Genomic DNA, 12,256 nt, shown 5'->3' with positions numbered 1-12,256 from the left:
CTGTTAATGGTTATTTGGGATTAGATGTGTTTGGCTTGGGATGAGAGGATTTTCCTGTGCACGTATATCGCCAGGAGGAATTGGGTCTGTACAGAAGGTAGGGTTGTTACTATACCATCACCGTACAAATTAGGGAAATATTAGGAAGAAGAGCGAGACAGTGAAGGGTTTAAAGATGGCAAGGGTGAGAGTGAGGTAAGAGATGAAGGAGAAAAATCAAAAGAAACAGAACCAAGAAGAAGAGGATAGAGGAGTTTATAGGGGACCATTCCTCAGAGGTGTGACTGCTTGGGGAAGACTGAAACACTGCCTGCCACTGTAGAGGTCAGGGGTTCATTTTGGAAAATGATTGAGTCATCAGCAGAATCTCCTCATGAATCATGGGGAACGTTTATGGGTCTAAGAACGCCTCGGTCCCTATATGATAAATAAATGAAAGCACCCCCCCCCCCCCCCCCCCCCAGTAACGTTGCAGCATCCATCCTGTGATTGGTAGTTTATGCCTCAGTGGTTATGAAGAATATGAAGAATCAGTCACTGTTGTAGAGATTCATAATAAACACATCCATTCAGCCACACCGCATCAGAAAAACCTGGATCGATGAGTAACCACACTGAATCATACTCACTGAGTCAATGGAAACACGCAGCTGAGTACTGATTTGAGCTGGTTCATAGAAGTGAATGTGTTGTTTTGGTTGGAGAGAGGAGGATGGCAGTCAGGCTTGAGACAATTAGGAGCTGAGATTGTTTCATTCACCCGTTTAAACGGTTTCATTTTGTGCATATACACTGAGTGTACAAAACATGACATAGACGACAAGGTGAATCCAATGATCCCTCTTGGTAAATCCACTTCAATCAGCCACGTTTTAGTAAGACATAATATTGCAGTTTTTCAAGTCTCTCTGATAGGAGACTCTCGAACGAAACTCATCCATCTTATTTTCGAGTGACCAGACATTTGCCAATAGAACAGAGGGGAGCAATGTTCAGTTTTCTCTTCGCCTAAATTTCACCAGGACTCCACCTCGTCTTCAGCGTCTACACCGCTGCGTTTTGGTAGCCAATGGAACAAAGGAATTGGGTCCGGTATGAACAGTGGAACAGCTGAATCGGAGTTGAAGTCGTATTTGAAGTCAAAATGGAGGTTAGTAACTGTTTATCTGATGTCCAGGAGTGCTTGGCGGTCATATGTGATAATAGTATGAACGTTCTGTACAAAAAGATACACACGAAAAAAGTTATTATATAGCAAAGTTGGGTTGGACCTAGTAAGATTTCACCCTTCTCCGTCACGTCATATTTTCTCTCTCTCTCTCACACACACACACACACACACAGAGAGAGAGCAGCTCCGAGTCTAAACTTGTCAGGGATACCTCAGGACCTGTCAATTTCTCAAACCTGATTCCCTGACCTGGAGAACTGGCGGTGGTGAGAGAACACACACAACAAACCAGACCTGCTTCACCCAGGGTTCTATTTAAGGTTCTGGCTCTGTACGGATGGGTGATCGCATTACCCAGGTTTGTTATTGTGGTTTCCTTTCAGCTTCCCAGACGGCACCACATGCCCAAGACCTGCCTCGCTCTCAGCACTACTTTTACAAACACCTCGCTGCTGAAAGGAAATGTGTGTTGACAAAATATGCCAGCTTATTTTCTTTCTCTGGTAAGTACTTCCCTGAAAAGAGAGAAAGAGAGAGAGATGGGTTGGAGGGTAGTGGGGCGCCTCGGCACATTCATCACGTGAAGTGATGATGCTCTTAGAGCCATGAGGGGGGGGGGGAACCCTCCTTACCTAGGGGTGGGTGTGAGCGATGGCCTCCCCCACCTCATACTGCTAATTGACTCATCCATTATGGTCCAGTGAAAACACTTCTCAAGTGGCGACATTACCAATCAAAGAGCCTAGTCAAGTGTGTGTGGGTTTACTTGTGTGCGTGTTTTTGCATGTGTGTGTCTGGTGACCGACAGACACGTAAACGTTCCATGTGTAAGTAATGCAAATGTCTGCCACAGCTTTTCAAACTAATAAACACATCCACATAAACACATTTGACAGGTCAAGGTTGAAGCTCTGTTCTTTATTCCCATCTTTTTCTACTTCCAAACATGTTGCTGCTCATGGAGTACTCAGCCCTACCGCTGTACTGGTGGGACAAGTTTTAATGTACATATAATTTGACAGGAAGAGAGAGTCAGGCAATATGTGCATTCCAGGTCAAAGTGTTGAACACTTCCTTACAGAACACTACTGACGTTACTGACATTAATCTGACAATCGTAGGTTGGCGGAGAACCAATGAAGTTAATGTATTGAGCATACATATGTGTGGTATGAGTGTTAGCGTGTGTGTGTGTTCATCACTGGAAGTTCACCTCCTCAGGAGGCCTGTCCTTTAAAATCTTTATGTCTCAGCCTTGTTGATGTGGACCTGGAGAGGGTAAGAAGAGGACTGAAGAATACAGCTGGAGAGGAGGAGAGGGACTGCTCTCAAACTACAGCTGCAAGCAGCTCTCCCACACGTTCTTAAAACCCCATCCATCTTGTATGTATCCATTCCCCTTGGCTACTAGTAGAGCCTTGGTTGACTCCCTCCATGAGCCATCCCTCCCAGCCATACAACCCAACAGAGGGCTGAAGTGACCTAGCTGCTTGACCCCAGCTAGCACACACTCTAAATGGCCCCAGTGAGAGAGACAGATAGACAGCGGTCTGTGGACCATTACTGACCTATTGAACACAAAGCTGTGAATTTCTCTTTTTCTCCTGGACCAAAGACTGCGTGGGTTCACAGGCATCCTATTATGTATGACCTCTGACCTCACAGTGGGTTGGGCCTCAGATGTGTGGACGAGCTACAGGGAGCTGGTCAAAGGTCCAGTCTTCACAGAGTAGTAAACCTGAATCAGAGGAGGTAGCTGCTGCCCAGTTCCCACCACACTGGTCTTCATGGTCAGAAGGCCCTTTGGAGTAGCCCACACTCCACAGACAGAAGGAAGTGCATGACACTCAGCAGACAATACCAACAGCAGATACAACCCTCACAAAACCCACCACAAAGAATACATAACCCTCAAACACCCACAGTCCACATCACAGAACAAAAACACAGGGCCATATTTCTCCAGATCAGCCCACCTCTCTTGATCTGCGACACTGGGTCCAGTCCTGTCCCCCTGCAGCGCTCGTGTTTCCTTCCGTCTGCCTCCTCTCTACTGGGTTCTGATCTTATGTTTTAACCATCAGGGTACTACTTCTGCCTCCCCTCTCTCAGCATGGGCATGACGTCAACAGCAGAGGTTCAGACATGATGATGACTTAGCCATGCTGCTGCCATGGTCAAAGACAGCATCGGCCAACAGCCCCACCACCCACTAGTGGTCTCTGGTGGTGGATACCAGAACTGTACCACAGGGTGGTAAATTGAACTCAGGTTCCCTAGCTCAGATGATTAACCAGAACCACATTTACAGACAACCAGGAAAAATGGTTAAGCGATGGTGGCTCGGGTTCAACCCATCATAAATTATAATAATCTATAAGTATTGCTGTTTTAGAGCTAAAGTAACAGTAAATGTCATATTGAAATACAATTGTCATGAGAAAATTCTAACCAGGAGCACATTTTTTAAACTGCACTTTCCCCTGAGATTCTATCATACATTGTTTTTGGGGTCTTTCAATGTCCCAACAGGAGGGCTGAAGTATTGGATTCTACACCATCTGTAGCTGCCTGAAGCAGAGTGAGTGACAGTTTTATCTTCGTACTGGGTGTGAATGGCATCTATGAAGGTGTACTGGCTGTGTCACCTGTGTATGTAGAGGTGCGAGTGTTCCCTTGTGGGAGTGAGTGTTGTCTGAACAGCATATTATAGTATATTCTCACTGCAGTTGTTGTTCGACTGTATCAATGATATTACCTCAAGTTTCTTGAATGCTTTCCAGAATACGACTTAATATCTGCAGTAAGTAAATCATCCACTCACTCTCTCCTAGAGCTCACAAAGGCTCCTAGAGCGTACGATTTATAATCAACGCTAGAGGTCGTCATATATTCAACAAAACATTTATTGCTAACATAACACGATGCAATCGCAGAAAAATGACACGCCAGAAGAACACCTGGTAATAATGATAACGATAACTAATAAATCAGTAGAACACAATAGTCTACGAACAACTGAAATGCACAACGGGAGTACAGTGTGCATGTCTTAATTCCACAGGTCACTTCTTTGTGTGTGTGTGTGTCTAGTCATACCAGTAGAGGCTCAGTGCAGGTGCTGTTGGAACCACAGCACCACATTGAGTGTCAACACGGGCCAGAGAGTGACCGTCCTCGGCAAACCACACACACAAAGGGGGCAGCACAGTTGTATTCATTAGTGCACACCGTAACGTTTGCAACAGAAAACAAAAATGAGGTAGTCCCTCCTCCCTGTTTGTTAGTTTTGCTTCCATTTAGTGCCAAATGAATACGGTCCAGAGTTAACACAAGTCCACAAACCATCTAAGAACATGGCTTTTGAATAGAAGTCAATTTCAGGATAGTAAAACATATGCTGTCTGTCTCTGTGTGTGTTAGGGATGAATAAGTATTCAGACCCCATGACTTTTTCCACATTTTGTTACGTTACAGCCTTATTCTAAAATGGATTCTAAATAAATAAATCCTCAGCAATCTACACATAATATCCCATAATGGCAAAGAAAAAACAGATTTTCATAAATTTTTGTTATTATATATATTTTTTAAACAGAAATACCTTATTTACATAAGTATTCAGACCCTTTGCAAAAGGATTTTAAAACTTGGAGTCCCCCTGTGGTAAAGTCAATTGATTGGACATGATTTGGTAAGGATTTAAATATTAATACATTTGCAGAAATTTCAAAAAAACTGTTTTCGCTTTGTCATTATGGGGGATTGTGTGTAAATTAATGAGAAAAAAATTATATTTAATCAATTTTAGAATAAGGCTGTAAGGTAACAAAATATAGAAAAGTCAAGGGGTCTGGATACTTTCCGAAGGCAAGTATTAGTCAAAAGTTTGGACACACCAACTCATTCAAGAGTTTCTTTATTTTTACTATTTTCTATATTGTAGAATAATAGTGAAGACATCAAAACTATGAAACAACATATGGAATCATGTAGTAAGCAAAAAAGTGTTAAACAAATCAAAATATATTATATATTTGAGATTCTTCAAAGTAGCCACCACTTGTCTTGATTGACAGCTTTGCACACTCTTGGCACTCTCAACCAGCTTCATGAGGTAGTCACCTGGAATGCATTTCAATTAACAGGTGTGCCTTGTTAAAAATGTTGTGGAATTTATTTCCTTTTTAATGTGTTTGAGCCAATTAGTTGTGTTGTGACAAGGTAGTGGTGGTACACAGAAGACAGCCCTATTTGGTAAAAGACCAAGTCCATATTATGTCAAGAACAGCTAAAATAAGCAAAAGGAAACGACAGTCCATCATTACTTTAAGACAAAGGTCAGTCAATGCAGAAAATGTCAAGAACTTTGAAAGTTTCTTCAAGTGCAGTCGCAAAAACCATCAAGCGCTATGATGAAACTGGCTCTCATGAGGACCGCCACAGGAAAGGAAGACCCAGAGTTACCTCTGCTGCAGAGGATAAGTTCATTAGATTTAACTGCAACTCAGATTGCAGCCCAAATAAATGCTTCAGAGTTCAAGTAACAGACACATCTCAACATCAACTGTTCATAGGAGACAGTTTGAATCATGCCTTCATGGTCAAATTGCTGCAAAGAGGGAGAATTACAACAATGGAGCACAGAGAGAGCACAGAGGGAATGGGCCAGTCTTTCCAAATGTGTGCGTGTTCATGTGTCTGTGCATTTACCCTCCAGTTCCTCCGGGCGCTACTGAAGACCAGCACTCCCCACTGTAGTCCAGACCATCCCGGCTACTTCTCCTTAATTGAGGGTCTGGGATAGGGGCTGGACAGAGGTCTGGGGGTCATGCTAAGGACTGGGGGCTTGACAGGGGTCTGGAGGGTCGAGGTGAGGTGATGTATTATTTAAGATACTTTGAAGAGGTAGGGTTTCAGGTGCTTTCAGAAGATGAGAAGCGACTCTGCTGACCTAGCCATCAGATTGTTAAACAGCCATCACTAGCACAGAGAGACGGCTGCCTACCTACAGACTTGATATCATTGGCCACTTTAATAAATGGAACACTAGTCACTTTATGTCAAGAGAATTTTCAATCCCAATGATAATAACTATCAATCAATAGCTTTGACCAATCCCCGAGGTTTGTAAGACCATGGGTATAATAATAATTAGGCAAAGACTCAGCTTATGCAAAAGGTTAGTACAGTTTATTCAGAGAACGTTCTAAAGTCAAGAATACAAAGACATCCATTTTATACCATGCTCCTTAATTACGCACATACTTTCACACAAACAGTAGATATCCTACGCACATTCATAGACACGAACAGTAGGTGAGTTGTATCCTTCTCCAGAGTTCTCACCACTGTGTATCACTACCCAACCAACAGTTCCATTCCCCCGAGATTAGAGAAACCTTGAGAAGTACTCCCTGTCCTATCATAAGTTTCTCAGAGTTCTAGCCAGGTCGGTTCAAACACAGTTTAATTGTTCTCGGTACTTTCCTAGGCACACACACACACACACACATTTATCTCCCTCCCAGTCCAACCTAGTTGGACTTATGTTTAATACTTTAATTATTCCTTATACATGCTACATAACTATAATCCCTAATGGGTAAGTTTCTGGGTAGAATTATTTAATCATTATCTTTAAGCATATAAATTATTTTATCACTTTAATAAATGGAACACTAGTCACTTTAATGATGCCACTTTAAAAATGTTTACTCATCTCATATGTATATACTGTATCCTACACTTTCTATTCTATAGTATCTACTGCATCTTAGCCACTCTGTCACTGCTCCTCCATATATTTTATATATTCTTATCCCATTCCTTTACTAGATTGTGTGTTTTAGGTTTTGCTGTGGAATTGTTAGATATTACCTTCAGTTGAAATTGGAAGTTTACATACACGTTAGCCAAATACATTTAAACTCAGTTTTTCACAATTCCGGACATTTAATCCTAGTAAAAATTCCCGGTCTTAGGTCTGTTAGGATCACCACTTTATTTTAAATACAATGTCAGAATAATAGTAGAGAATTATTTATTTCAGCTTTTATTTCTTTCATCACATTCCCAGTGGGTCAGAAGTTTACATGCACTCAATTAGTATTTGGTAGCATTGCCTTTAAATTGGGTCAAACATTTCATGTAGCATTCCACAAGCTACCCACAATAAGTTGGGTGAATTTTGGCCCATTCCTCCTGGCAGAGCTGGTGGAACTGAGTCAGGTTCGTAGACCTCCTTGCTCGCACACGCCTTTTCAGTTCTGCCCATAAATTTTCAATAGGATTGAAGTCAGGGCTTTGTGATGGCCACTCCAATACCTTGACTTTGTTGTCCTGAAGCCATTTTGCCACAACTTTGGAAGTATGCTTCGGGTCATTGTCCATTTGGAAGACCCATTTGCGACCAAGCTTTAACTTCCTGACTGATGTCTTGAGACGTTGCTTCAATATATCCACATAATTTCCCTCCTCATGATGCCATCTATTTTGCACCAGTCCCTCCTGCAGCAAAGCACCCCCACAACATGATGCTGCCACCCCGTGCTTCCCGGTTGGGATGGTGTTCTACGGCTTGCAAGCCTCCCCTTTTTTCCTTCAAACATAATGATGGTCATTATGGACACACAGTTCTATTTTTGTTTCATCAGACCAGAGGACATTTCTCCAAAACGTACGATCTTTGTCCCCATGTGCAGTTGCAAACCATAGTCTGGCGTTTTTATGGCGGTTTTGGAGCAGTGGCTTCTTCCATGCTGAGCAGCCTTTCAGGTTGTGTCGATATAGGATTCGTTTTACTGTGGATATAGATACTTTTGTACCTGTTTCCTCCAGCATCTTCACAAGGTCCTTTGCTGTTGTTCTGGGATTGATTTGCACTTTTCGCACCAAAGTACGTTCATCTCTAGGAGACAGAACGCGTCTCCTTCCTGAGCGGTATGACAGCTGCGTGGTCCCATGGTGTTTATACTTGCGTACTATTGTTTGTACAGATGAACGTGGTACCTTCCGGATTTTGAAAATTGCTCCCAAGGACCACCAGACTTGTGGAGGTCTTTTTTTTCTGAGGTCTTGGCTGATATCTTTTGATTTTCCCATGATGTCAAGCAAAGAGGCACCGAGTTTGAAGGTAGGCCTTGAAATACATCCACAGGTACACCTCCAATTGACTCAAAATATGTCAATTACCCTATCAGAAGCTTATAAAGCCATGACATCATTTTCTGGAATTTTCCAAGCTGTTTAAAGGCACAGCTTCCGACCCACTGGAATTGTGATAGGGAATTAATCTGTCTGTAAACAATTGTTGGAAAAATTACTTGTGTCATGCAGAAAGTAGATGCCCTAACCGACTTGCCAAAACTATAGTTTGTTAACAAGAAATTTGTGGAGTGGTTGAAAAACGAGTTTTAATGACTCCATCCTAAGTGTATGTAAACTTCCTACTTCCACTGCAGTAGATACTGCTGAACTGTCGGATCTAGAAGCATAAGCATTTCGCTACACTCGCAATAACATCTGCTAACCATGTGTGTGACCAATACAATTTGAGGTGGCAGAACAGAGTGCTTGGGTTGGGGTGTGGGGTTTGAGCATAGCCTGAAGGTAGGGAGGGGTAGTTCCTCTTGCTGCTCCGAAGGCAAGCACCATGGTCTTGGAGCGGATGCGAGCTTCGACCAGGCAGGCTGCAGCATTCTGGATAAGTTGCAGGGGTTTGATGGCTCAAGCAGGGAGCCCAGCCAACAGCGAGTTGCAGAAGTCCAGACAGGAGATGACAAGTTCCTGGATTAGGACCTGCGCCACTTCCTATGTGAGGTAGGGTCGTACTCTATGGATGTTGCAGAGTACAAACCTGCAGGAACGAGTCACTGCTTTGATGTTTGCAGAGAACAACAGGGTGTTGTCCAGGGTCACCCCAAGGTTCTTTGCACTTTGTGGGGTAGTCATTCAAATCACTCAAGATCAGTGAGATTGATAATTTTTCTCATGCCATAGTTGCTCCATATCTGAAAACGAACAGACAATATAAAAGTAAAAGCAAACCTTTACGTATTGTATCAGAATAGGTGAATGAATTGAGGCAAAATGTGACTGACACACCCAAGACACTCCAAGCCGCGTACGAACCATCCTGATCTCACGAGCTTACATTTTGTTTCGCTACACGGCTATCAGGATGGTTCGTACGAGGCTAGACCACTCCATCCTTACCTCTAGAAATTATTGTCCCACCCTGATTGCTGGCTCCCCTGACAACTGCCTTCAGACCTCCAGAGTAGGAACTCAGCAACCTAGTTGAGCAGGGAAAAGGAAGGCAGCTTTTACATTTACAGCAGGGAGAGCCTACAACATCTTTATTCATCCCTCAAGACCAGTGATGGAAAAAGTACCCAAAAGTCACACTGTAGTAAAAGTAAAGATATCTTAATAGAAAATGACAAGTAAAAGTGAAAGTCAGCCAGTAAAACACTACTTGAGTAAAAATAAAAAAGTATTTGGTTTTAAATATACTTAAGTATCAAAAGTAAATGGAATTGCTAAAATGTACTTATGTATCAAATGCCTTATAATATGCAAACCAGACAGCACAATTTAAAATATATAGATATTTTTACAGATAGCCAGAGCCAGGCACACTACAACACTGACATTAATTTACAAACAGAACATTTGTGTTTAGTGTGTCCGCCAGATCAGATGCAGTAGAGATGAACATGGATGTTTCTCTTGATAAGTGCGTGAATTAGACCATTTTCCTGTCAAAATATAACAAGTACTTTTGGGTGTGAGGGAAAATGTATGGAGTAAAAAGTACATTATTTTCTTTAGGAATGTAGGTAAGTAAAAGTTGTCAAAAATATCAATAGTAAACTAAAGTACGTATACCCCAAAAAAACTACTTAAGTAGTACTTTAAAGTATTTTTACACACATACTATGTAACATCGTCCAAAGGCATGACAGCACCAGGAAAGTGTGAGGTGGGGGCTTGTCTGTGTCTGTCTGCTACTCACTCTCGGTGTAAGAGACTGCAGGGTGGTAAGCTCTTCACTGTCCTCTTCTTGAATCAGTGTCCACTGCTGGGTATTGTGCAGTCCGTTTCCACTGTCTCACTTTGGCTCCACTCTGAGTGCAGTGTGTGGAGAAGTTTGAAAGATGTATATAAGGTACATTTTAAAGCAAAAAGCATGCACAAAAAAAACTGATTACACATCAGCTTGTGCGCATATCGCTTTTGTATAGTTTAATCAGTGTGTGTGAGAGAGCTCACCTGTCGACAAATTAAAAACTAGTAATGCAGCTTAGTATGCATCCTTCTGGTTCAGTCGCAGTCACGAAGGCATAATAGGAATGGGATACCCACTATATTCCTTGTACAAAGTAATGACAGCATCGGGTTCCATTCGTGCCTAGGTGGGAGGGGCAGTAGAGTTAGTTAACAGAGACCTGCAGCTGTCGACTGGTTTTGGAAACACTTTTACACTGCATGCAATTAGCAAACTAATCACATTTATCGATTCGTTTGAACACAGGTGATATGAAGCAACTCGTGCATGCAACGAACATTAATTATCTGCTTAAATGTATAACGTTTAGAGAGCTGACTTAAAATCAATAAAGATGGAACAAAATTGTCAAATTTTGTTTGAAATTATTACTTCTAAATCTGCAAAAAAATGCAAGAATAATTTCTCATCTTTTACCAGGGGCTCCATGTTGACACGGCAGATGATACCATTTTGTGCAGAATGAGATTTAGCAGAACAGGGGTGATGGAAGAGACCAAACGCAAGGGGGCAGCAGCAACACATGACCTTGCAGTCACTGAATTGTTGTCCAGTGTGGATTCACAAAATGAAAACGTTCTCCTTCCCTATCAAATCCAACTAGATATATTAATACCGTGGGCCGCAGCGATCCATAAATGGTTACTTTTCATCCCTTGCCTTTGATCTGTGCATTACAATGTCAACATTAAAACATTTAAAATAAACACTCAGTGAAAATAATGAATGCTTATATAGATACAACAGCCTTACTGTGTTATTACTTTTATCCATAATCAATTTATTTGCCTCATCCTTTGGGTTACATAGCATTGTTCATCAAAATACATGGCAATCTTGGAAAACATGATCAGGTATATGGCACTTTTGTTGTTCGAGTCCACTCCTAGAATACATATGTATTTGTATAGACAATGAACAAAAATATAAACCCAACATATAACAATTTCAAAGATTTTACTGAGTATCAGTTCATATAAGGAAATCAGTCAATTGAAATAAATTCATAAGGCCTTAATCTATGGATGTCACATGACTGGTAATACAGAAAATCATCTGTTGGTCACAAATACCTTTAAAAAAAAGTAGGGGCATGGATCAGAAAAAAATAAAAAGAGTCCGTATCTGGTGACCCCCATTTGCCTCATCCAGCACGATGTCTCCTTCGCATAGAGTTGATCAGGCTGTTGATTGTGGCCTGTGGAATGTTGTCCCACTCCTCTTCAATAGCTGTGTGAAGTTGCTGGATATTGGAGGGAACTGAAACACGCTGTTGTACATGTCGATCCAGAGCATCTCAAACATGCTCAATGGGTGACATGTCTGGTGAGTATGCAGGCTGTGGAAGAACTGGGACATTTTCAGCTTGCAGGAATTGTGTACAGATCCTTGCGACATGGGGCTGTGCATTATCATGCTGAAACATGAGGTGATGGAGGCAGATGAATAGTGTGACAATGGGCCTTAGGACCTCGTCACGGTATCTCTGTGCATTCAAATTGCCATCAATAAAATGCAATTGTGTTCATTGTCCATAGCTTATGCCTGTCCATACCATAACCCCAACACCCCCATGGGGCACTCTGTTCACAACGTTAACATGAGCAAACCACTCGCCCACACAAGGTCATACATGCTGTCTGCCATCTGCCCAGTACAGTTGAAACCAGGATTGACCCGTGAAGAACAAACTTCTCCAGCTTGCCAGTGGCTATCAAAGGTGAGCATTTACCTACTGAAGTTGGTTACAATGCTGAACTGCAGTCAGGTCAAGACCTTGGTGAGGACGACAA

General features: G+C 42.1%; 1 long non-coding RNA gene across 1 annotated transcript; it reads right to left on the bottom strand.

Annotated features, from left to right (window-relative positions):
- Positions 1-6,368: 6,368 nt before the first annotated feature.
- On the bottom strand, positions 6,369-10,317 carry LOC139542721 (uncharacterized). Its single transcript, XR_011668541.1, has 3 exons — positions 10,191-10,317; positions 9,389-9,468; positions 6,369-9,183 (listed from the first exon to the last, which is right to left on the bottom strand). It is a non-coding gene; the product is annotated as an uncharacterized lncRNA (long non-coding RNA).
- Between the last annotated feature and the right edge of the window lie 1,939 nt (positions 10,318-12,256).

Source organism: Salvelinus alpinus, chromosome 17, assembly GCF_045679555.1.
Source record: "Salvelinus alpinus chromosome 17, SLU_Salpinus.1, whole genome shotgun sequence".
Taxonomy (NCBI): domain Eukaryota; kingdom Metazoa; phylum Chordata; class Actinopteri; order Salmoniformes; family Salmonidae; genus Salvelinus; species Salvelinus alpinus.
Note: the sequence above shows the minus strand (reverse complement) of the source record. Positions and strands in the feature narration are given on the sequence as shown.